Source organism: Perognathus longimembris, chromosome 1 (assembly GCF_023159225.1).
Source record: "Perognathus longimembris pacificus isolate PPM17 chromosome 1, ASM2315922v1, whole genome shotgun sequence".
NCBI lineage: Eukaryota > Metazoa > Chordata > Mammalia > Rodentia > Heteromyidae > Perognathus > Perognathus longimembris.
Genome location: NC_063161.1, coordinates 37943739 through 37971312, shown reverse-complemented (window position 1 = coordinate 37971312; position 27574 = coordinate 37943739). Strand labels below are relative to the sequence as shown.

The following is a 27574-nucleotide window of genomic DNA, read 5'->3' as shown; positions in this document are numbered from 1 at the left end:
ATAGGGGAGCTCTATGTTTAGCCTTTTAAGGAACCTCCATACTGCCCAGTGTAGTAGGGTTCCCTTTTGGCCACATCCCCTCCAGCATCTGTTATTATTAGTTTTCTTGATAATGGACATCCTTACTGTTGTTTTGATTTGCATTTCTTTTTATGGCCAGTGATGTTGAGCATTTCTTCATGTGTCTCTTTGCCATTCTCATTTCCTCTTCAGAGAAGTTTCTTTTTATGTCTTTAGCCCATTTGTTGAGGGGGCAGGTGGTTCTTTGAGGATTTGTTTTGGAGGAATTTATTCTTTTTGAGTACTACATATATTTTAGATATGAGGCCTTTGTCTGTTGTATGGCCAGTAAAGATCTTCTCCCCATCTGCGAGCTTTCTATTTATCTTGCAAGCTATGTCCTTTGCCATTCAGAAGCTCCACAGTTTGATGCAATTCCATTTGTCCAACCTTTCATTGATTGGTTGTGTTACTAGGCCTTTATTAAGAAATTTTTGTCCTATGCCAAAGAGCCCAAATGTTTCTCCTATTCCTTCTTGCAATGTTTTCAGGGTATCTGATTTTACCTCGAGGTCTTTAATCCATTAGGAATTAATTCTGGTGCAGGGTGATACATAAGGATCTAGTCTTACTTTGTTACAGATGTTGAACCAGTTTTTCCAGAACCATTTGTTGAAGAGGCTTTCTTTCTTCCATCCTATTTTTTAGCTCCTTCATCAAAGATTAAGTAGGCATAGGTCTGCGGATTCATTTTGGGATCTCCAGTTCTATTCCATTGGCTGTCAGGCCTGTTCTTGTGCGAAGAACAAACTGTTTTTATTACTATAGCTTTGTAATACAGCTTTAAGTTTTGTATTGAAACTCCTCCAGCACTGTTCTTTCTGCTTAGGATTGTTTTTGCTATTTGGGTCTTTTATTGTTCCATATGAATTTCTGGATTGCTTCCTCTTTTTCATTAAAGAATGGTGTTGGGATATTGATGGGCATTGCATTGAATTTGTAGATAGCCTTTGGCAATATTGCCATTTTCACAATGATAATCCTCCCAATCCAGTAGCATGGGAGGTTTTTCCATTTCCTTAGTTCTGCTTTAAATTCCTTTTTCAGGTTTTTAAAGTTCTCATTATAGAGGTCTTTCACTTCTTTGGTTAAGGTTATTCCTAAGTAGCTTATGTTTTTTTGAGGCTATTGCAAAAGGAGTTGCTTTCTGATTTTAGCCTTGCTCTTCGCATTGTTGGCATACAGAAAAGCCATTGATTTTTGAGGATTTATTTTATGTCCTGCTACTTTGCCAAAGCTTTCAATCAGCTCAAGTAACTTGGGAGTAGATTCTATGGGGTTCTTTAAATACAGGAAAGACAGCACTATATTTTTTAAGGAAGCACCACATTCAAACTTTCTAGTTTATATTGGATAGAATGATACTAGACTTAAAAAATACACATATTAACTCAAATCAAACAGAAATTTATTATTCATGTGAGCAGCTACCCAATAAAGGCTTCCTGCCTTTGTAAGACTTTCTCCCATGTAGTGATACAGGCATTTATAGTTCTTCAAATCTGTGGCTTCATCACATTCTAGGAATGAAGTTAGCTAACTACAGCCTGTGAACCAAATCTGGATATTCACTGATTCTATAAACAAAATATCCTTGGAACACACCCATCTCCATTTAGGTATTCTGTCTGTAAAGCTTGTTTTTGCATTAAACTAGTAGGTATGAATATTTTCAATAGAGCTCTGAACTATAAATCATATATCTGACATTTTACAGAAAAAGTATATGGACATCTGCTCCATGATCTAATCATTAATGCTTGAGTTAAATTGGTAGATGAAAGACAGAGGCTGAAAAGGTCCAGAGATTCTTAAAGTTCTGGTCTAGTTGTTTGTAATGACTAGTTTCAAAATAACACATATAACTAGTTAACAATTTGGCCTCTAGAATTAGGAACACTTGAAACTTAGAGTAAAGGTTCAATAAATGTTAGTATGTTCTTCCCTTCACAATAAGTAGAAGCTATTATGAAACAGATTAAACACTTACTGCCTTCATCTGTAGTGGTGAAGTTACAAAATACTGGCCTAGAAGGTCTTCCTGGTTCCTTTCCACTTAGACATATTTTGTTTGTTCCATTTATTTTATTTGAGTCCAACTATGTATCTAAGGTAAGAGAGTCAGAGAGAAGAATGAGGTAAGGTTCTAGTCACCCAGGAGCTTCCAGGCCAAAGGAAAACAGATGTGCTATTGGAAGTAGAAACACTGAACTAAAAATGTCCACAGAGATCTTAGAACTACATTGATCTCCTGCCTGACAGCATTCAGCTTGAACTCTTGAATATACCTCTCTTAAATTTTCACATTGTTTATCTCTTTCTTTTGGAGAACATTCATGACTTTCATTCCTGATTTCTCTTTTGTTCACAGCCTTTGTCCTGGGAATCTCATTTTGTTTAATCTTTTTTTTTTTTTTTTTGCCAGTCTTGGGTTTTGAACTCAGGGCCTGAGCACTGTCCCTGGCTTCTTTTTGCTCAAGGCTAGCACTCTGCCACTTGAGCCACAGCGCCACTTCTGGCCATTTTCTGTATATGTGGTGCTGGGGAATTGAACCCAAGGCCTCATGTATATGAGGCAGGCACTCTTGCCACTAGGCCATATTCCTAGTGCCTCTCACTTTCTTCTTTGGATACTTTTTCATGCTTACATCACACCCTCCTGTGCACATAGTTTTGTCTTTTTTAAAAAAAGAAGCAAGTCTATGTGATTGCTAAAAGTGATTGCTTTCTCTTATGATTTATTTTAATAATTTTACAAAATTTTAATTTAATTGTTTTTTTTCCCTATACTTTTTTCTAGACCAGAGTTCTGAAAATAAGCCAATAGAGCTCTCGGAGTGCATAAATATATCCTGCAGAATCTCAATATTTAGCCAAAGACTTTGAATTTTATGTGTTTATTTCACTGGTATGTTGTATGGAATATTCTGGCTCTTCAGAATTACTACAGACTGATGCTTTATAACCTCAGTATATGAACTTGTGTTTATGCTTATGACTGTGTTTGCAACAAATGGCACTGTGCCTCACTTACTGGTCTCAAAGTCACAGAATAGAGAAAAGGCGTGTTCCTGACAAGAAGTCTGAGGACATGTAGAATTTAAGAAGAAAGCAAACTAACTTGATCATCTGGTATTATAATGCTGTTGCAAGTAGCTAAATTGTTCAGACATTAATCAAGAATACTTAATAAATGTGCTATTATTTATTTTTAATAATTAGATTAAATATCTATACATAGACTTTTGAAATACCTCAATGTTAAAGTCAACACTTCAGAGTTGGCTCAGACTGAAAATTACTCTAGGATCATTATTCCCTACAAGAGCTTTGATTTGATTTTATAGGAAGCCTATTTAAACTTTGAGATAAAATTATACTTAATAGAACTGTTTTTTTTTCTTATGCTAAAATTGTTGAAGTCAAACTATAAAAATAGATTATATAGAACTTGACCTGAGGCCACATTGTTATGCATTAATGCTACATCAGCAAGAGTTCTGGAAAAAAAACAATATGAGTTTCATTAAATTATTGCTGCTAATTTGAATTTTAATGGTTTTACAGTTTTGTTAGTATTTAATTTGTACATTACTTTTTTCCATTTCACAGAAGCTGCGAGTACATATTTCTTTTATTTTCAAATAAAACGTGTGTGTATTTACATTACATTAAGATAATGTAGGTAACACAGAGGGAAGGTCATGGAGGAGTGCTTTTCCCTGTAAAGTAAGACTCCACATTGTTCAAATAATGGAAACAGTGCTAGAAACAACTTTCAATCTCAGGAATTCCTTTGCCCCTTCTCTCCCTCCCTCTCTCCCTTCCTGTTCCTTCCCTTCTTTTTTCCCCTTTCTCTCTCTCTCTCTGGTAATAATGGAAATTGAGAAACCTGTACTTTCTATAAAATGTATTTCTATAAAATAAAATATACACCATTATCTGGTTTTAGTGAAGTTACTTGAAAAATCTCAGATCTGTTTTGGTTCCAAAAACATACTATTCCCCCACTCTGCTCATATTGTCACCACTGTATGTGTCTTCATTCTTAACATACTTAATAATGTACAGATAGATTGGCTTGCCAATTGGGGTTCTCTTGGTTGATTTACCTTTTCTGCAGGATTATCAGCGGCTTCTGCCTCCCTCTGATTGCTCTTCACTATCACTATGGATCCTAGACTCCAAGTCATTACTGGCAATCCCAGTGGAAACATTCTTTGTAGTTAAAGCCTACTTTTATGAACTATGCTCACCCAATTCATTTAAATCACACTCCATAAACCTAGACATATGTTTCTCCACATAAGTACAAGCTGATGGGAAGGATCTTCAGTGGACATCGCTCTTCAGTCAACATAGTTAGCAGATGGACAGGTCTGGAAAATGTGAGAACCCATATCTCACAACCAGCAATAAGCAGTCTCACACCATATGGTTTGCAGCCATATTGTTGGGTTGGTATCTGGGTCTTGCTTCCAATTAGAGATACAAGATAAGGCACAGGAAGTAGTCTGTCAAATACAAATCTGGAATCCAAACACTTCTAGAACATAAAATTAGATAACAGCCTAGCACCAGTGTCCGGGTCTGGCTATACCTAAGAGACAGGCCCCTTCTCCCGCCCAGGGGCTGCTTGGCTGATTAGCCCCTCCTACTCCCTTCCTGGTTCTACCAGAAGAGATGCCAAACCACCCCCACCTCTTGTCTGCGAGCACATGTCTCATAATGGTGCTGGATACCCCAGAGGCCAGGTCCTTGGGAGGCTGTGGTCTCTGCCCATAGAGGAAGTTCCGTGACATCATCGTGATGGACAGTTCATTAGCCATTCGTTAATACCCAGTTAGTCCCTCCTCTTCCTGCCGCCATTACTGTTATATAAACCCCTCCCTTGAATAAAACCCTTTGGAAGCCGGTAGACCATGGGGCGGCTCCCCCGGAATCTCCATGTCCAGTGTCTTCTCTTAAATGTAAGTGGGGCTGGGGACGCGTGGGGATTTCGGCAGCACTAACTCTTCTCAGCTTAGCCCCACCAGGACATGCTCTGCCCTCCTGCCGGCCGGAGGAGTACACAGAGCCGAGTGTCCCCCACAATTAGAGGCTGGGCGTCTCCCCAGGGGACATGTGGAAATTAAGCCCGACACATCAGCAATAGATTTTGCAGTTGAGATACCAAAAAGGTTGCCATCATGGAGAATATGTTTTCTGGTGAAGTGGTACTGTGGATGTGCTGCTTCAATTCAACCAATACTGTGGTGAGCCTTTTATTTCAGGATAATCACAGTTGAGCCTTGCTTAACAATTTCCATCACATATTTAGTTTGATGAACCTACCCTGAAGACTCCAAACAGTAATGTCACAGTCATACTGCTGCAAAACAGTTCTGGTGTAAAACTAGCTGTGAGCACCTTGAAAAAAAATCTGTGAATGAAAGAGCCTAAATTAATTTCGAGGTATACATAAAATATAATAATCATATATTTAATGGGGTCCTATATGATATTTTCAATGGCCTTATTTTGGAAGGTAGAAAAGCAAACACAAATATTAGTAAATTTCTTTCTCTTTATAGTCGTGCTATGGACAAATTATTTATAAGAGAACATGAATTTTTCTTTGGTAAAATGAACTTTTGTCATCATAAATTGACTCTAATTGCATATATATTTCTGATGTACAAAATGATGCTACGAATTGTGAATATAAGGTGAAATAATTAAGTTTGTTTATCTGTCATCTCAAATGCCATTTTTTCCAAGAGTATTTGAAATTTGATCTCTTAGTAATTTGGAAACGTACAATATACTACTGTTAATTATATTCACCACATGCTGAAATCAGCTCCCAAAAGAAAGCCATAGTCCTCCTAAACTGAGATTCTAAGATATAGGTATCCTTGATGATTATCTTAGTTTTTTTCCCTCTAAAATTCTCTTCATATCACAAGAGAAAACTTACTCACAGATGTGTTTATAAATGCAAAAAATGGCCAAAATCCAGTCATTTAAACATATTTGACAATTTTTCCTATTTCAGAAAAGAAAATAATTTTACTTAAGTCTGTTTCTTTTATTCTGTTCATTCTCTGATTTTGTTTCCAAAGCCTTTATTTGCCTAAACTATGAAAGAATTTAATTTTTTGTGTTTGTCTTATATATAGCCTATGACAGAGCTCAGAGTAAAATTTTTCTATCCTAGATAAAAATCTAATCTGCCCAAATAAGAGCATCAAATCTTCAGTTTGAAATAGTCACCTAATACCAATGCCAGCACTGACCTGATTTGTGAGTAGATTTCATATAGGTTTCAATTCCAGCTATCTGGCTTGATAGCAAGAGGTGGGAGGAGAGGGAGAGGGAGAAGGAAAGGGAGAGGGAGTGAGTGGGAGATTGGCCAGTGAATTATAATTTTAATGTTTTCTATCCATGTTGAATACATTGAGCCTAAAAGCAGAGCATAAAAACCCAACTCAGCTGAAATATGAACTACCATTTGTTATTATCAATGCTGTATGTCATCATTACCAGCCTTGTATTTCAAGAGGACAGCTGGAACTTCCAAGGTCACTGACAGTTTTCTATACAAACCCCAAATGAAAGAACTATAGAGATCAAAGATTTGGGACATTTATAAAGAGAAAGATTGCCATATGCTAGCTCATCTATTTTAAAAGTTCAGTTTTTATTTTGAATATCTATGGTGAAAGAATAGAAAGAGATTGAAACGGATGATTTAATTAAAGCTGTCAAGATGACACTACCCTTCAAAGTAATGTAAATATTCGATGGGAAAAGTCACTGAAGAGAAGTGCACACAAATAATTATTATCACCAATTGTCCACTCTCTGTTGGTGAATTCATTATTTTGAGAAGGCCAGATGCTAATATGAACCAATTCAATTATGCAGCAGGATAGTAATGATCTCACAGACAGATGAAAACAAATCAAGTTCAGCTCAGTGGTACCAAGGAACAGAGATGGCCATGCTGTGCTAGGCCTTCAGCAACCTTAATGAATTAACACTAATGGAAGAAGGAGTGATAGCAAGGTTTTAAAGCTTTTGTATTGTCAGAGCAAAGCAGAAGTCAGAATTATGATTGACATGTCACACATTTCTTTGTAAGAAGAGAGTGAGGTTATAACAAAAAAATTACACAAATTTAGGCTATTTAGCTAGATGATGCCAGCATCAATTATAAGTAACCTTGATCCTGCCCATGAATGAAATAAAATGATAGACACCTTTGGGAGCAATGGAGAGAAACATTGTTTCCTAATTATTCCCAATTATTTCAACTTTCCATACTGCCAACTTTACACATTTACCTTCATTTTGGAGTCATGAGTTGAAGTTGTTTGGAGAATATTGTGGGAAGGAAAGAGAGACTGAACTAGGAAAATGGACAATATTTTCAGGACAGGAAAGAGAGACAACTAGGAAAATGGAGAATATTTTCAGGACCAAGGAAAATATCTACTAAGTAAAGTTCATTTTCAGATAAGAATTACTCTTACTGAAATTTTCTTGCCTTTGTAGTCATATGGTTCTTCATCGGCTTGGTCACTATTTGCTAATTGTCTCTCTCTCTCTCTCTCTCTCTCTCTCTCTCTCTCTCTCTCTCTCTCTCTCTCTCTCTCTCTCTCTCTCTCTCCCCCTCCCTCCCTCCCTCCCTCCCTCCCTTCTTTCCTTCCTCCCTCCCTTCCTCCTCCTTTCCCCCCTTTTTTGATGGTATTCAGGTTTTGAACTAAGGGTATGATGCTTGCTAGGCAGATGCCCAACCACTTAAGCTATGCTCCATCCCTTTTTGCTTCAGTTATTTTTCACATATAATCTTAGAGTTTTCTCCAGGGCTAGGATCAGCCTGTGTTCTTTCTACCTATGTCTCTTATGTAAATGGGATTACAGACATGTACTACCATACTGAACCTGGTATTAACTCTTTAAACTCCTCTCCACTTTTGCAATCAAACTATATGTTCTCATTGCCTAGGTATTGAGTGGAATTTGTATACACAGAAGCATATCTTATTCATGAACACATTATTTTATTTAAGACATTGAATAAATGGGTTGAATATAAAGGAATTGCTTTCGGTCTTACATCAGATTCATCATTCTCCAACCCAGGTAAACTTGCTCTGGATTATGGCTACTTCATTACTGAGATCATTATTGTCTTTATCTTGAGTTGTCTCACTAGATCCTATGAACCTACAACAGAAGATAAGCCTAGAATTCTGGTGATGATCCATAATGGGCTATAACTCCTCTGTTGTAAACTGTAACCTTGTACTTGCTCAACTTTATACACCAAAATCCTGATTCCAAGTCATGGTATTCAGAGGTGGCCTGGGGAAGTGACTAGGTCACGAGCATGAAGTGCCCCTCAGGAGGGGGATTAGTCACCATAAAAATGAGCCACTTAGAAACCCTTAATCCATGGGATGACACAGTGATAAGATGTCGTCTATAACACCACATTATGAACACCTTGATCTTGGACTTCCAGCCCTCAGAACGGTGAAAAATGCATTGCTGTTGTTTATAAAGCATTCAGTCTATGGTATTTTGTTGTGGAAGCTTGCACAGACTAAAGCATCCTCCCATTCCTCCATTTCCCTCTCACAGCTTCTTTTTCTACCTTCTTTTGATATTAACTCACATAACCATAGATGACCTTATTCAGCATCTGACTCAGTCCCAGCCCCAGAAAGTACATCTTGCATCCCCAGCAACAAGATGAGCACTTATTTGCTGACTCTCTAAGAAACAGTAACATTTGCTGCCCTATTCATCACCCTCTGCTTGCTGGTGGCAACACCAGAAATCAGTTCTTTGCTTGTCTCTCTCCATTTAGTTTCAGCCGAAGATGAGGAATTGAAAATTGAATGTAAATTTAATACCTTGTTACCACTCCAAAACATCTTTGCATTTTAAAAGTAAGTTTTTTTCCTTCTCTAGAACTTACTGACTTACTGTATAGAACTAAAAGTAGGAGAATCAAATTTCCATACATAGGGAAGTGTGGGAAAATGGAAAGAGATGATGTTGGAGTACTTTCCCTAAGTCTATGGAAATATAAGGACAGTTCATCCTCACTGAATCAGAGTACTCATCTGAAAATGAATGGCAATGTATGTGCGTGGTTATTGATGGTGGTGATCATGTGCCTTTGCTGTTTTAATCACTGAACACTGCTTAACATGCTACAGCTCTCTTAGCCTTATTCATCTGCTCTATTATCTCAGTCTCTAGTTTCTGCCATGTAACAGATGCTATCATTTTATCCAATCCCTCAAAATGTTATTACTGTTTTTTAAAATATGATATTCAATCACTGTTTGGATGTAACCTCTCCCTCATTTAAAACTCTTACCCCCTCATTTCTCTGTGCTTTTCAGTCCTTTTGTCTGTGTTTATCTTCCTTCGGCCTGAAGTATTCCTTTAGATTATTGTGAGAGGGTTCACAGTTCTCTTATACTTAGTTTTTTGCTGACTGGCAATATCTTTATTTTCCCCTCACATCTGAAAGATCATTTTTCTGTATGTATCTGTTGGTAGTCATTTTCTTTTACCAGTACATTCCAATACAACATTCTCCCATTCTCTGTCCTCGAGCTTTTACTTTTTTATTTTCTCTGTAGGTACTGGTACATGAACTCAGGGCCTGGGCACTGTCTCAGAGATTTTTTAGGTCAAGGCTAGTGCTCTGTCACTTGAGTCACAGTTCAAGTGGTTAGTTGTGGATAAGTTTTGCTGACTTTCCTGCCTGAGCTGACTTGAAACCATGATCCTCGGGTCTCAGCCTCCTGAATATCTATAATTACAGGCCTGAGCTTGTAATGAGGCAACTGGATGGCCTCAGTTTTATCTTGAGAAGCTTGTCAGTATAACTGATATTCTATGAATTTCACTTATTTATTCATCTTTTTAAAGATTTCCTGTGCTTGGTTTTCTGCAGTTTTATTCAAGTGTGTTTAGGTGTGATTTTTTAAAATCCTCTTGGGAATCAGTGGAAGTCTAGAATAGTTAATTGGTATCATACATCTCTTGAACATTTTCAGATATAATCTACCTGAATACATCTTGTCTCCTTTCTCCTCCAGAACTCCAACAAACACATAGTTTACCCGATCTCTATGACTACTTTTCTTCTCTGACATATTTTTGGTCTTTGATGCCACTGTATATATTGGATAACTTTTTCTGACTCATCTAGCTCAGTAATTCTCTCAGTTATGACTGATATCTCAATAAAACATCTACTTTTCCTTTGTAAATATGCTGGTTTACTTTAATTATCTCTGTGTTGTAGATAGTTCCAAGTTTTTTTTTCTGTTTATTTTTCTCTATTTTTCTTATCTTTTCTTTTTTATCCTTTTCTTCTTTCTTCTCTTTTTTCTTTCTCTCTTTCTTTTCCTTTTCTCTTTTATCTCTTTCATTCCTTCCTTCCTTTCTTTTCTTTCTCTCTTTCTTTCTATCTCTGTCCCTTCCTTCCTTCCTTCCTTCCTTCCTTCCTTCCTTCCTTCCTTCCTTTTTTCTTTCTTTCTTTTTTATTTTCTTTCTTCCTTTCTCTCTTTCCTGTTGCCAGTTCAGAGCCTTATGCTCTGAGTTCAAACCACAAATATCTGTTTTAGGAAGTGGTCTACCACTTGAACCATGCTTCCCTCTTTTTTGCTTTAGTTATTTTTCAGACAGCATTTTATATTTTATCCCAAGGGCCAACCTGGGCCATAATCGTCCTACCTATGCCTCTCTCAAAGCTGAGTGTATGGCTTTTTTTTTTAAAGAGAGCCTTACTAACATTTTACCCAGGCTGTCCTAAAATTTCTGTTCTCATAACCTCTATCTCCAGAGAAGCCAGTATTACAGGTAGGCCTAGCTATTTTTGTCTTTTTTCATCTGCAGTAGACAGTTGTTGGATAACCTCTTCTAGTGTATCTTTACATTAATTGAGTAGTACTTTGTGACTCCACTTCTACAGAGGGATGCATATGCTTTAGGTTCGCTACTTGCTCCCCTCTGCCATCTGAGCAATAAAAGTTGCAGTTTATTTTTCTGCTTAAGAAAATATTCTCAACAGAAGGAGAAGGATATTTTTGTCTTTGATTTAGATTTTAACCTAGTAACTATTTATGTCTTCCAGTTATTACTGGCTCTTAAGGTTTAAAAAAAAACATTTTATCCATCATTTCTAGTTTGTTTTCTTCAGCAGGTGGGTTGTCATGAATAACCTAGTCTGACATATCATCAGAATATACACACACACATACACACACACACACACAGATGTACATATACAAATCATATTTACTAGGAATTTGGAATTCATTGGTGTATAACTGTACATGTGGTTTCTCCTTCAGTGAAGGAGAAAGATCTTATTTCTGTATTGAATTATGTACTCAATACTTGATACAAAGTTTGTTCCCTTCCTCCCACATGGTCAAGGATGGACAATACAGGAATGTGGTCAAGTTCTAAGATACCTCCTTCCTTTTCCTTTTGCAGACACTATTTCTCCAGGGTTGACAATGTAGGAGCCTTCTCATTCAGCTATCAGCATGAGTCTCTCTTGGTTCTGACTCTATCTGGCTCCATCTGACATAGAGGCCTTCTACTGATGTAGCAGCTGCTCAGAGGTTGAGTGTGGCTTGCCTGCTGTGGTAATCAGCTTCACGCCCACACTCAATAATGTTCAATAACCTCCTCCAATGAGCAGGAGTGTCTCTTATTGGCTCTGCCTGCCAGTGCCTTCTTGAAGTTGAAATGTCATTACTCGACCCTCAAAATATGCATCTGGGAGTTTAAATAAAGGTCCTGTCCTTTAAAAGTCATGTTCATTTCTGTGGAGTGAGGAGGATTTTCGAGGTCTTGTATAGCCAACAAGCCATCCAGGAAACAGGGATGGAGTAGAAGCTGAATCTTTCTTCTTTTCAACCTTATACCCAAGCATTACTGATGTGGCCTTCCAAAGACAGTTCCTACTTTCCAAATTCTCTAGACTCAGGGCAAACCTAAGCCTCAAGGAACATATGGAAAAGGTAAGCATTCATTTCCTCAAAGACAGGAAGAAGGATTATCCCTAGATTCTCAGAACAGCCCCAAGTTTCTTCCCAATAACTGTGTTAACATACAAGACGCCTGCTACTATATATGCATCCAAATGTAGGATAAGGTGATGATGCTCTACAGGTACTTTATAGGCATCCCTAATACTTTAGGATGATTCTTTTGAAGTCTCCATGTTAGGCTTCAGGGAAGAGAGTAATCTTCCATGCTCCTCTTGGTGGCAGAAGAACAAAAGCAGCACATTTCTGACAGTGGATATCTTCCTGTGTTTCCCATTCATCCATGGCCAGTGACTGAGTAGGTTCTGGTCCTTGATACTGCAATTGTACTTTTCAGCTCAGATGGAGTGTAAAGTGCTTAGCACCTTTCATTCTTAACTTGTCTCAGCCTTGACTCTGAACAAACTTACCACACTTAATTATCTACTACTTTCAATTTCTATAGTGGTCAATGCAATAGTTGCCCTTCTCTTTGGGATGGTAGACTCGGGAGATTGAAAATATTTCCTGATTTACTTTTCCGTGTGTGTGTGTGTGTGTGTGTGTGTGTGTGTGTGTGTGTGTGTGTGTGTGTGTATTTTTGTCACTCGAACTCAGGGCTTGAACTAAGGGTCTGGTAGCTGTCCCTGAGCTCTTCTGGTCAAGGCTAGCACTCAACCACTTTGAGCCAAAGCACCACTTCCAACAAGAGTCTCACTGACTTTCCTGCCAAGGCTGACTTTGAATCACAATCCTCAGATCTCAGCCTTCTGAGTAGCTAGAATTACAGACCTGATCCATCAATGCCTGGCTTCTTATGTATATTTTCTATGATGAGCACAACATTATTGTATTATAAAAGAATACAATGTACCCCCTTAAAATATTCATTGAATTACAAACAATTGTATTTTTTATTGGCAACTTGTTCTAATTTTCAAATAAGGAAATATATTCACTAATTTTCATTCTTTTCATCTTGTTACACACGGGAATTTCAAACTATAGTAATATATTTTGGTGTGACTTTTTTTTTTTTTTGGCCAGTCCTGGGCCTTGGACTCAGGGCCTGAGCACTGTCCCTGGCTTCTTCCCGCTCAAGGCTAGCACTCTGCCACTTGACAGCGCCGCTTCTGGCCGTTTTCTGTATATGTGGTGCTGGGGAATCGAACCTAGGGCCTCGTGTATCCGAGGCAGGCACTCTTGCCACTAGGCTATATCCCCAGCCCTTTGGTGTGACTTTTGACTCATGCTTTTTTCTTTCATTATTACCATCATCATCATCATCATCATCATCATCGTCATTTGCAGTGCTGGAGATCAAACTCAAGGCATTGTTCATTCTAGGCAAGCACTCTACAACTGAACTACATTCCTTCCCTCAAATCATGCTTTAATAAGAAGTAACTTCTAATTAAGATACTAAAGGAAATATAAAACTAAAAATTATATTAAATACTATACTTAATTTTGGACTTAACTTGAAAATACACTCTCCAAAGAAGCGATAGATGGAAAATAGCATTGTTTTGTGCCAGTAATTCTAAGAGAAAATTTAAAATACTCATGCGTTGGCTTCCTCTAAGATGGCAAATTCATCCTTTGCCTCCCACAAATAGAAAGAAAGTTCCTAATACTCAATTGAAGTGCTTCTTAGATGAGATTGAATGAATCCTTTGGTCAGTAAAAGCAAAAAAGAACTTTGAAATGGATATTTTTTGAACTGGGTGTTTTTCCATTTTGTTTGTGGCTCACTTCAGTTGGACTCTTTTGTTTCAGTACATCAGGTTCATTGGGCAGGCACTTAGGATTTTCAGATGAAAAGTCTTGGTTATAGTTGAATGTTTTTTTTTTCCTTTCTCATTCTAGCATCATTACCTAAAAACAAAAGAATGTTCAGTTCCCTGGAGGGTGTGTTGATGAAGCGTCTTCTCTGTTTCCAGTTCTGTGTTAGACACTACTGAAGACTGGGGGAAAAGGGTGGGACACTGAGAGTAGTACTGAGTTTGAAACATATCCTAATTTAACTCATGTCATTTGGACATTCCTTACATAATGTGTCCCTTATCTCGCAGGTGTCTCATTTCATCACTACTAACCTGGTATCTTCCTTTATCTCTTCTAATTTGAAGATGATCCATTTTTTGTCATTCCTTCTCAAGCTTCCACATTTCTGCTTTTTCCAGATATAATGACCAGTTATTATCTTTACTCTCAAGGGATATTATAAACAAAAACATGTAAAATACACCATTTTACCTAGTCAAAAATTATTTTTGAACACCACTAGACAAAGAACTCCTGGACTTGTTATAAACCATAGATATAATCATGTTTGACCCTGAGGATCAACACTAGACTGAGGAAATGAAGTCATATGCATTAAATAGTAGCTAATAGGGAAGGCAGGATGTAAGTGCAGGTCAACTGAGGAATAGATGATGAATGTTCTTAATGTTACAAGAAAAGAGTGATCCCTTCTGGGCAAAGAGTTTGGGGAAATGTTCATGAAACAGGAGGGACTTGACTCACTTTATTGTGAGACTTAGGGAGCCAGAGGAGAGCCAGTTCACTGAAATGCCAGAGGGCTCACTCTTGAGATGGCAGTGCAAAGCCTGGCTGGAACAATTGTTAGTGCGGGAAAGGAGGGAATAGAGCAGCTCAAGACTTGCATGTGATGATGGAAAATTTAAATGCCAAGCTGAAGAATAAGGGTCAGATACAGGGGCTGGGGATATGGCCTAGTGGCAAGAGAGCTTGCCTCGTATACATGAGGCCCTGGGTTCGATTCCCCAGCACCACATATACAGAAAACGGCCAGAAGTGGCACTGTGGCTCGAGTGGCAGAGTGCTAGCATTGAGCAAAAGGAAGCCAGGGACAGTGCTCAGGCCCTGAGTCCAAGGCCCAGGACTGGCCAAAATAAATAAATAAATAAATAAATAAATAAGGGTCAGATACACATTTGGATATTATCCAAATCCTGTTTAGGATTTAGAATAGCAGATAGAGTGAAATTCTGGATTAACAAAAAACCTAACCCTAAGACTATGTAAACTCTATTCTGTGTAACCAATTTTTCCCACTCTGAGATTCTTCACCTGATCTGCAAGGAGTGGCTCTGGCTCTATGTCTTTCTCCTGTGCCCTCAAGCCTGTTTTTTACTTGCATTGGTCCCTTCATCAGTGCACTTATGAGGAAATGGAACTGACACAAATCCATTTTATGACTTGAGATTGACTTGCTGTGCCAAAAGGTTTATAGTGAAAAATCAGACAGCAATATCTTGGACATGACCTCTTATTTTTAAGTGATTTCTCAGGAAGACAACCAAGAGAAGACTAGGAGATGTGTAGACATGGTTTGTCCACACATTTGGAAACTAGGGAGAGCCATGGCTCTGTCCAACCAGCCTGACTTCCTGTCATTGTATCCTTCAAATGAGGCTGCTTGAGATGACAGTGGTCATCTTGGTTCTTCCAGCCTCGAAGAAGAAATTAAGTAAGGAAATGAGCATCAGTTTCTCTTCCCAATAGTCACCTTCCTTCCAGCAAGAGCATGATATTTGCTTATTTGGAGTTAATCAATATTATTTAGCTGTAAGTAACAAATGACCTAACCCAAATAGACATGAATACCAAGGAAGAGATTTATTAGCTTATGCACACAAAGTGGAACTTATAATCTCACATAAAACAAAAACTAGTTCATGTGTCATGCATAGCTTTAGCAGACTCATCATTAGGACCCTGGGTTTTTGGGTTTTTTTCCATCTGCCTGTCTTCTTCACTCTCCTGTCTGGAAAGATGGTTCTCATTTCAATAGTCACCAAATTATACTGTGCCTGATGGGTCTTTTCCTTTGTGAAAAAAATTATTAAGTAGTTGTACGAAGTGATTAAAATTCCATAAATCAGATTATGAGTCCAATACTTCTTGATCAATGCCATCCTTTCCATCATTTTCCTACACTTCTCTTCCCCCACCCCATCCTTACCTTCATGGTTTTTCTTACTAAATTCCAAAGTGCTGTAGGTTTGGGAAGATAAAGAATCTGGAAATGTGGCCCCTAAGGAATCTTAGAAATAATCTAGTTCAAACTAAAAATTCCTACTTCAAATTTTGAGGGGTATTAGTTCTGGGTAATAAAAATAGCTCGGACAAGGGCACTTGACTCCTAGGAATTTGTTGGACTTGGAGTCACACAGCCTAGTTAATCTTCCTTGCTTTAACTGTGACTTTAGAAAAGTTACTTTAACACAAGCTTTAGCTTGCTTCTCTGTAAAATAAGGATATTTGCACTGAATTTTATTGGATCCTGAAGGCCTAATATTTTACATCTTAATTCTGAGATCAACACAGGGGTTAAAATGGAAAGAACTCATAGTGTATGTTTTTACTTCCTTAGCAATATATAAAATAATGGCGTATCTCATAATCAGTGCTGGCTTAGATTTTATGGAGTAGAAAATACAGCCGTCATTGCAGAATGTAATGAAATAATAAAAGTATATCATGTAGAATAATGTGTGGCACATGAAAATATTAGTTGTTATGGTGGTGGCGGTGGGGATGGCTACACTATATATAAATAAGAATATATGTAAGGCATGATCCATAGTCTCTTTCTAGAAAATAAAGTTGTACTTGAACTTTGTCATCCTTTGTATCTGACTTGCAGGTAGCAAAGTGATCTTTCTTTCTTAGCTCCATTTCATGAGTGTTACATTTAGTTCCCTAAAACCAAACCACAGCCCCTCAAATTCATTTGAACTAAATTTTCCAGATTTGTATTTTCCTATCCCCAGTCACATGATAAAGTAACAAATTGTCACTTTGTGTTATATGGATACATACATGCTGGCTTTCCTTGTTCTTCACAATTGATAGAAGTGGTTTTTACAAATAGACCTACTCAAAATCCTCCCTGTCATCTCTTTATGATAAAACTACTTCACGATATGTTAATTCACATCTTATGGGTTTGGTGGTAGAGATTTATCTTTGCTTAAAATAGCAGCAATGTTTTTCTCTATCAGGAAAGGAAGTCTGATAGGATTCAGATGTCAGTTGAAAAAGACACAATAGCAAATTAAGTCAAATTTTATTGATTTCTGAGACAAATGTTTACCTGTATTCCTCGTTCTATTTCAAGACATAAATTTGAAAAGTACAATATTCTTTAAAGTCAGAATTCATGAAAAGACATTGTTTTTCTTTTCCCTTCTTTCCAAAATGTCACTGTTTATAGATCTAAAATAATAGTAACTAATATTTTACTGATTTTGTTATTCAAAATTTTCAGCTCTTCATACTTTTCTTCTTTTTATCATTTTCCTCTTGTCTTTCAGAATATCTGTAAAATTATGGGTTATTATTTCCACTACTTCAGTTAGTGTTTATGCCAGCAGGGGAACATTATTTTATTATTTCTAGAAAACAGGAGCTATTTCTTGAACCAGGAAATTGAACTTTCTATTTTAAAAAATAAAGCAGAGCCATCTATCTCATTGATATCAATTTCATTTCCTCTGTGATGACTCCCTCATTCCTTAAAATCATCTCACATAAGTGAGAAGCCTTTCCATCTTACACCATGTAAATGTCTACTGTTTATATTAAGTATCTATTTCTGTCTTCTTTGGAGAGGGCACTCCTCAAGGATAGGGATTATGATGACTTTGTTGCAATATAGCTATAATTTAGAGCACCAAATAAATAAATACATTTGAAACAAACAAAAAAAGTCTCATTTGAAAACACTCTTGGAGCTCTGGGACAATGGCACATTGTTTCATCAATAATATTTGCCCCTGGGTAGGATGAATCACCCACAAGTAGATTTTAGTTCCTCAGAGCTGCACCTGCAAAGTTTTCGTGCATCACTTTAGGTAATAATCTGCTAGAGACACTTATAGGCACATATTTACTTAATATTAAGCTTGGCTAGAAAAGAAACCAATTTGAAATTGCTTCCTCAGCTGAAAGCTCTATGCTAACAATAAAGTTTAATTTCAGCAGCTGTAGTTCTCAAATCAATAGACTGCAAAGAGGGTGGCAGAATTTCAGTTTTGGGTTTTGAATACTAAGCAGGTCAGAAGTTGAATTATTTAAGATTAAATTTACTAGGTTTTTAAAACAGCTTTTAGCCGTGTGAATTTATATTATTTTCAATAATAATCTAAGTCTCCAAAATAAAAAATAATGGTGAACCACAAATAATCCTATTTATTCCATGAGCATGAGAAGTTTGAGTACTTATTGAGTACTTTAAGAAAAAGACTTAGAAATTCACTTACAAGTGCTAAATAAACTTCATCAGATAAGTGGAGATTTTCATTTGACAAAGTTTCAGGGCATTTTCTTAAGTTTCTTCTGTACTTCATTTTAAATTAAAACATTGTAGCTATGGTTTGGGTAGTCAGACTATGTTATACTAATATCCAACTGATTTTCTCTTCAGTCAGGATTTATTTCACACTCAGAACACATATGGAATAAATACTGACAATTAATGGTTATATGGGATTTTTGTGCCTAGCTATTGTTCTCACAAATATGTTGTCTTTCTTCGTCTTTAAATAATCTGTTGAGAGTCACTGGGGTACAAAGGTATCAAATTATGGGCATTTTTATAAGCAACTCTGAGAAATAAACGCAAGAGGTAAATATATTATTTTGTTTGTAAGAAAATGAATTATCTTTACTATCTCTAAGCTCATCGGTACATGTCCTTAAGTCAGTGGGTTCAAGCTCCATATTCTGGGTGAAGATATGTTGAGGGAAAGAGAAAGCTACATTTCTTTTTTTTTGTAATTTATTTATTAATTAAACAAAAAATTTTTGACAAGGTGTTGTGCAAAAAGTGTACAGTTACATAGTAGGGCAGTGTGTACATTTCTTGTGATATCTTACACCCTGTTTTTCTTTCCCTTCCCTAGCTCAGGTAGACATATATACAATACACAATGTACCAAGAACATATACAGTAGCCACGTGGCCTATGCCAAAGAAAATTCGCCTAGGGCTTTAAATGTAATGTCGACATTAAACAATATGTCAACAGTAGTCTTATATGAATGTACATACATAGCTTTTGAGCTATTGTATTCCACTGAGAGGTCAATTTTTGACCTTTATATGTTGAGTAGTTGTTTGGTTTTAGTTATATAATGTTGGGTCGCTGACCCAGTCCTGTGGGAAATACCATTTGACAAGCAGTTTTTGGTTTCACAGACCTGGTCTCTACTGTCTCTCCGTCACCCGATCTTAACAGTCATATATCAGGGAGATCATGCCCCTTTGTTTTCTGTGTTCTAGGCTTGTCTCGCTCAACATTATTTGTTCAAGTTCTGACCATTTCCCTGCGAATAACAATATTTCACCATTCCTAATCGCTATGTAGTATTCCATTGTGTATAGGTACCATATTTTTGGATCCATTCATCTGTGGAGGGGCATCTGGGTTGATTCCATATTTTGGCTATTGTGAATTGTGCAGCGATAAACATGGAAGTGCAAATGTCTTTTTGATATCTTGGGACCTGCTGTTCAGGATAGAAGCCTAGGAGTGGTATGGCTGGGTCATAGGGTAGGTCTATATTGAGCTTTTTGAGAAACCTCCATACTGTTCTCCAAAGTGGTTGTACTAATTTGTACTCCCACCAAAAATGGAGAAGGGTTCCTCTTTCCCCGGACCCGTCCAGCATTTGTTGTTGCCTGAGTTCAGAGTATAAGCCATTCTAACTGGAGTGAGGTGGTATCTCAGGGTTGTTTTTATTTGCATTTCCTTTACTACCAGGATGTTGAACATTTCCTCATATGTTTCTTTGCCATTTTTATCTCTTCTCTTGTGAAGTCTCTCTTTAGCTCCTTTGCCCATTTCCTAATTGGTTTACTGGGCTTGGAGGGGCTTAGTTTTTTGAGTTCTCTGTAGATGACAGATACTAGGCCTTTATCTGTTGCTGTGCTGGTAAAGATCCTTTCCCATATGGTTGTCTGTCTTTCTAGTTTGGTGGCTATGTCCTTAGCAGAAACTTTTTATTTTGTAGTAGTCCCATTTGTCAAGTCTCTCCCCTATCTGTTGTGCCCCTGGGACTCGATTCAGGAAGTTCTTTCCTGTGCCTATAAGTTCTAGCGTCTTTCCTCCTCTGTCCTTCAGTAGTTTCAAGGATTCAGGTCTGATGTTGAGGTCCTTGATCCATTTTGAGTTGATCTTGGTGCATGGTGATAGGCTTGGGTTTACTTTGAGTTTTCTGCATATGGCTGCCCAGTTCTCCCAGCACCAGTAGTTGAAGAGGCTATGTTTATTCCATTGTATGTCTTTAGCTCCTTTGTCGAATATCAGCTGACTGTAAGAGTGCGGTTTTATTTCTGGATCTTCAATTCTGATCCATTGGTCTTCCGGTCTGTTTTTATACCAATACCAGGCTGTTTTTGTTATGATGGCTCTATAATAGAGCTTGTAATCTGGTATTGTGATGCCTCCTGCACTGCTTTTTTGCCTAGAATTGCTTTGGCTATTGTAGGTTTTTTGCTGTTCCATATGAATTTATGGATTGCTTTCTCTATTTCAGTGAAGAATGTAACTGGGATTTTGATAGGGATTGCATTGAATTTGTATAACAATTTGGGCAATATGGCCATTTTCACTATATTGATTCTGGCTACCATGAGCATGGGAGGTCTTTCCATTTCTTTGTGTCTTCTTTGATTTCCCTTATTAGATTTTTATAGTTCTCATTAAATAGGTCCGTCACATCCTTGGTTAAGTTGATCCCTAGGTACTTTATTTATTTATTTATTTTGTTGGCTACTGTAAATGCAATTGTTTCCATAATTTCCTTTTCTGCTGGTACATTGCTGCTGTACAGAAAAGCTGCTGACTTTTGTGGATTGATTTTGTATCCTGCTACTTTACCAAAATGGTTTATTAGGTGTAGGAGTTTGGGGACTGAGTTTTTGGGTCTTTCAGATATAAGATCACGTCTTCTGTAAATAGGGATAGCTTGATTTCTTCCTTGCTGATGTGGATCCCTTTGATGTCCTCCTCTTGCTTTATTGCTATAGCTAGGGTTTCCAGCAGTATGTTGAACAGAAGTGGGGAGAGTGGGCACCCTTGTCTTGTTCCTGAGTTTAGGGGGAATGATTTAAGTTTCTCTCCATTTAATATGATGTTAGCAGTTGGTCTGTTGTATATGGCTTTTATTGTTTTGAGGAATGTTCCATCTATTCCTGTTCTCTCCAGAGCTTTTAATAAGTATGGATGTTGTATTTTGTCTAAGGCTTTTTGGGCATCGACTGAGATAACAATGTGATTCTTGATTTTAGTTCTGTTTATGTGGTGAATTACATTGATTGATTTACAGATGTTGAACCATCCTTGTGACTGTGGGATGAAGCCTACTTGGTCATGATGTATAATTTTCTTGATCAGTTTCTGGATCCTGTTAGCTAATATTTTATTGAGGAGCTTTGCACCTGTGTTCATTAGTGATATTGGTCTGTAGTTCTCTTTTTTTGTTGGGTCTTTGCCTGGTTTGGGAATGAGTATGATATTAGCTTCATAGAATGAGTTTGGGATTTCTCCCTCTGTTTCTATTTCGTGGAAGGGTTTGAGGAGTATTGGTATTAGCTCCTCACTAAAGGTTTTATAGAATTCGTTGGTGAATCCATCTGGGCCTGGGCTGTTCTTTGTTGGGAGGCTCTTGATTACCCCCTGTATCTCACTGTAAGTTACTGGTTTATTTAGTTGATTTATTTCTTCTTGGTTCAGTTTGGGCAGTTTATACTTCTCTAAGAATTGATCCATTTCTGTAAAATTATTGTTTTCTGCTGAGTAGAGGTTCTGGAAATAGTTCCTTATGGTTGTTTGAATATCATATGTACTTGTTATTTTTCCGGTAGAGTCCCTGATTTTACGTATATGAGTCTCTTCTCTTCTTTTTTTTGTAAGTCCTGCGAGGGGTCTGTCAATTTTATTTATTTTCTCAAAGAACCAGCTTTTAGTCTTATTTATTTGTTGAATGGTCTTTCTATTTTCAATCAGATTTATCTCTTCTTTAATCTTTGTGATCTCTCTCCTCCTACTCATTTTAGATTCGATCATTTCTTGTTTCTCCAGTTGTTTTAGTTTCATCATGAGGTTATTCACCTGCTCTGTTTCCATTCTTTTAATGTGAGTGCTGAGGGCGATGATCTTGCCCCTCAGTACTGCTTTAGCTGTGTCCCATAGGTTTCTTTGTGATGTATTTTCATTGTCATTGTGGTTTATGAATTCATTAATTTCAGTTTAATTTGGTCTGTGGCCCAAGTGTTGGATAATAGTGTGGGGTTTAGCCTCCAAGAATGTGTATAGCCTCTGTGGTAACCGTTGTTATTGAGGGTTACCTTTAATCCACTGTGGTCAGATATAATACATGGGATGACATCAGTACTTTTGTATTTGCTGAGGTTTTTTGTGTGGGCTATGACATGATCTATTTTGGAGTATGATCCATGGGCTGCTGAGAAGAAGGTGTATTGGGTCTCTGTAGCGTGGAAGATTCTGTATAGATCTGTCAGATCCATTTGGGATAAGGTGTTACTTAGGTCCTCAGCTCCCTTGCTAATCCTCTGGGTGTTGGATCTGTCTCTTGGAGAGTGAGGTATTAAAGTCACCCACTGTGATTGTGTTTGGGTCTATCTTGTTCTGTAGTTCTGTGAGAATTTGCTTGACATATGTAGGGTCTCTTTTGTTCAGTGAGTATACATTTATCACCATGATGTCTTGATTCTGGATTTTTCCTTGTATTAAAATGTAGTGACCTTCTTTGTCTTTTTGAGTTGATTTTAATGAGAAGCCCAGCTTGTCTGAGATCAGGATAGCTACTCCTGCCATTTTGGTAGGTGCATTTGCTTGGAAGATCTTGCTCGATCCTTTCATTCAGAGCCTGTTTTTAAACCTTACTGTAAGGTGGATCTCTTGCAGACAACAGATGGCAACTTTTTGCTTGCGGATCCATTCTTCCAGTCTGCTCCTCTTTATCGGAGAGTTTATACCATTTATATTCAAAGAGATCAAGGATAAGAGTGCTTTTTTCTCCTTCCATTTTCTTGTTGGGCTGTTTTCCTCTTTTTTTTCTTGTCTTTAGTGAGCTGCGCTTTCTGTTGGGCTCTGGCTATTGTAGTTTCTTTCTATTTCTGTCTGTGTGTCCTGTATGATTTCTGTTGGGTTGGAGTCCCCTCTTAGAATTTACTGTAGGGCTGTTTTTTATTCACATACTCCTTTAGATCCTCTTTGCTATGGAAAGATCTGGTTTTCCCCTTGAATATGAACTCCAGCTCCGCTGGATATTTTATTTTAGGTTGGCAATTGTTGGCCTGTAGGACTTGGATGGTATTCTTCCATTCTCTTCGCGCATGGTAGGTTTGTATGGAGAGGTCTGCTGTTATTCGGATCCTCTTCCCATTGTAATAAATTTCTTTCTTCGCTTTGGCTGCATTCAAAATTTGCTCTTTATTCTTGAGATCTGAAGTCTGGAATATTATGTGCCTTGGAGTGGCTTTTCTAGGGTCTGGTCTGCCAAGTGTCCTATAGGCTTCCGTTACCTGGATGGGGTCCCTTGTGAGATTGGGGAAGTTTTCTGCAATCACTTTATTGAGAATATGTTGAAGCCCTCTGCTCTGGTATTCGGCTCCTTCTTCTATTCCAGTTATGCGCAGATTATATCTCTTGTCTTTGTCCACTAGCTCCTGGATTAGTCTGCCCTGGAGCTTTACTGTTTCTTGGAGTGTGGTAATTTTCTGGTCCTTATCTGCTGCATCATCATCCAAGAGAGAGATTCTGGCTTCCATATGGTCAATTCTTTGTGCTGTGGATTCAAGTGCGGAGTTTATGGATGTCAGAGAGCTATTTATGGCTGCCAGATCAGCTCTGATTGTGGAAATTTCTTCCTTTAAAGAGTTGTATTTTAAATCTATTTTTCCATACATTTCATTTCTCAGGATGTTAAGGTCTTCTTTGACGGAGGTTTGCATTGAATCCATTTTTGCTTCCATTTCTTTCTTGGCTTCCTGGATGTCCTTCGAGACTTCCACTCTAAATTCCTGGAATTGTTTTCTGATTTCATTTCTGAGGCATTCCATCATTTCTGTTAATATAGCCTCAGTTGTTTTTTTATTCTTCATCTCCTCTTCAATCGTGCTGCTTTTTGGAGCTGGCAAGATGGCTTGCCCTTTGATTAACTGTGTTATATTTCTTTGTGATTTGTGCATCTGGAGATCTGTGGGTGGCTTCCCTGGTTTGGCTTTGTGCTGGTTCCCACTGGTCCGTCAGTGGGAGACTTGTTTGTGTCCTGGCTCTGGGTTTGAGTTTGGCTGTTGAACCTTACTGCTCAATGGGTGAGCGTGACCATCTAGGTTGTTGCCAAGGTGGTCACCCTCACTGCACTTGGGGGTAGGTAGGTTCTGTGTCTTTCTCTGTGGGATAGTGTCCTGCTGCTGTGTTGTGCTGACCCTAGCATGCCCCTGGTGGGGGTTTCTGGGTCGCTGATTCAGCGTGGCATGGAGGCTTTTCTCTTTTTTGGTTCTTTTTTCCACTCTGTATCTTGGTCAGAGGAGCTCACCTCTAAGGCGGTTTGCCCTCCTGTGTGGATTGCTCCGGGGCCGGTGGTGTTGAGGGTCGGCCCACCTACTTGTGCAAAATGTGCCAATCTGAGTGGGCACTGCCGCTGGGGGGCTCTGCCCACCTGTACGGGGTACGCCTACCAGAGCGAGCCCCGGGTTGTTGGGGTGTGCTTGTGCCCTTCTGCGAGTTTGCTGTGGGGGGCGGTATGTGTGGGCCCCAGTGGGATCAAATGTCTGGATGCGGGTTGGCGCTCACAGTCTGCGCCTCCACTGCGAGGAGGGCGTTTGATTGGGCCCAGGTGTCCCTGCTGGGCTGGTATTGCCCACCAACGTGCCTGTGACTTTTGTTCAAAAAGTCCCCGAGGACCAGGCGCCTCAGGTGGGGCTTCCAATGCCTACAGGTCCCTGGGGCCCCTGTTGGCAAGGGGGCGGGGCCTGTGGGGCTGGTTCAGGCTCCTCTGCTGCCTTGGTACTGCTACACGCCTGCTAGCTCCTGTGTCCTCCCAGAGTCTGAAGGGACCTTTTGCCGCCTAATTTGGGGGTTCTTTGTTCCCTCGGGGTTGGGAGGGGGAGGGAGGGAGCTCTAGCTTCTTTGTAGGGTTTGGGTCTCTGATAGCTGGTCTCCCGTTGGGAGAGGGGGTAATGGGGAACTTACTGGTCCTGGATTGTGTGTGTGTCCTGCGCTGCTGTTGGCCCTTCGGGGGTGGTGTGCTGGGGTGTGGCGATCGGTCATTTGGTGGTGTTGGTCCTGGCTCTCCCCTTCTGCACCACCCGGTTCCCCTGCCGCTCACGACCGATCCCGGCCGTGCAGTCCCGTGCCTCCCGTCGCCGCCGTCTGTCTCGATGGGTCCACTGTGGGGTACATGGGGTACGTGAAGCTCTTGCCGTCTGGACTCTGCGCTCCTGGCGTGACTTTTCAGCAGTCGGTTTGTTGGCGCTGGGTCCCCGTTCCCAGCCTGGCCCTGTTCGGGCCATCGTCGGCGGGTGGGGGGAAGGTACCCAGGAGATTTTCCGGCTCTGTGCAGGTTATAGGCTCTTCTTTTTTTGTTCTTTTTCGTTTCCTGCATTTCTCTATTGCTTCTGGCTGCTGGTTTTGCTGGGTTCTTGATGGGGTGCTGGGTGCTATTCAGTTGGAGCAAGTTGGGGTGCCTCCCTACTGCGGCGGCGCCATCTTCCTCCTTCAGAAAGCTACATTTCTGAAGATTTCCTAAGTTCAGGTGGAAGAGGATGAGTGTCTTCAAGTGTTCCAAAGTAGTAGGTAAGAGCTGTCATCATTGCTGAAGAAATGTTAATGGCCAAGTTAATCGCTGTTCAGAAGGGAGGCATGGAGAAAGGCTCAGGACCACGGACAGCTCTAAAAATTCAGGTTTGCTTGGATGTGTTGACAGATTTTGGAATCATAGAACTATTGCATTTACTCAGAGGCTTTGATTTTTCTTACTAAGATGTGTAATTTATAATGTCCTAGGCCTTATATTTCATGTTTTTACTTTTATTGAAAGGCAGTTAATTGGGAATGACTTACTTCAAAGTACACCTGACTGAGGCACGAGGACGACAGTATTGTGTCAACTACAGGGTAGAATAAAGCTTTACGTTGTAGGCTACCCTTGGACTTAATTTTGTTTTTCTCATCATATATTGTCTCCCCTCAAAGGTAGGTATTGATGTTGGAACACAGCCCAAGAATATAAAAGAAAGGATCTCCCCAACTCAGTTTGTAGAAGAGCCTGAAGGTAGGCAGTTAAGCACTTATTTTTCTCTTTCATTCAAAACAAGAGGAAGAACACAAGTTTTTTTTAAAAAAATAATTTCATATAATTAAACTCTGAGCTTTTAGATGTGGTGCATACTAATAAATTCTCCATGGAATCTTTTAGAAGTAAAGCACAGCTGTTCAATTCATGGATTTAGTTTTCAGTGTCTTAATAGAAACTTTTCTTCAAAAGAAATGTCATGTTTTTAGATGGTCCAAATAACTTTTTGTATTTTATCTTCTCTCATATCTTTTTGTTCTGATTTATTCATCAAAAATACTTGTTGACTCTAGCAAATTATACTTCTTTTGTCGTGTCAGTTCCTTTCATGTCCATATTTGCGATTCACCATTTGACTTTTTCTCCTTATTCTTTGCCAACATCAGTGAGGTTAACTGGTACTCTATTAAATTACCTAATACCTCATTATTTTCTTAACTGTTTTATATAAACTAAATTGTAATCCTGTTTCATGAGATATTCAACTATTGGCTTCTAATTTAAAATGCAACTAAAAGCTGAGCTATAGCTCAGTACCAAAGCACTTGCCTATCAAGTGCAACATTCTGAGTTTGATCTCCAGGACCCTAAAAGAAAAGTAAAAACATATACATGTCTAAAAATGGAGAAAGAATTAAATCTAAGATTATAAGAGTAAGCTTCCAATCCCCATTCAATATTTAACTAATCTAAAATAGACCATGCTAGTAATAAAATGAACAATTAAAAATTATGGCATACTTCTTCCAAAAGGAACCAGAAATTGATTTCAAATCCTCTGATATTTTGCACTTCACAACTCACATCACTGTCCTTACTGCACACTTATTCTCCATCAAGGGTTAGCACATCGCACTTTCAATACCAATCTTCTGTAGCAACTTGAGAGAAGATTGAAGTCAAGAAAAATGAAGGGGAAGAAAGTAGGAGGAAAGGAAATGAAAGGAGACTGTCAACATGTTTTGAAACAAAGCCACTACATGATCCTTAGTATAGTCAGTATAATCTATGTGAGTTTCTCTTGGAAGCCTTATTCGGGACCATTACCAAAAATTGTGCTTAGGCAAGTCCTTAGCATGAAAAAAGATAGTATCTTGCTTT

The 27574-nt window shown here is 38.6% G+C and overlaps 1 pseudogene; it reads right to left on the bottom strand.

Annotated features, from left to right (window-relative positions):
* Positions 1-4076: 4076 nt before the first annotated feature.
* Positions 4077-25581, bottom strand: LOC125347753 (annotated as a pseudogene).
* Between the last annotated feature and the right edge of the window lie 1993 nt (positions 25582-27574).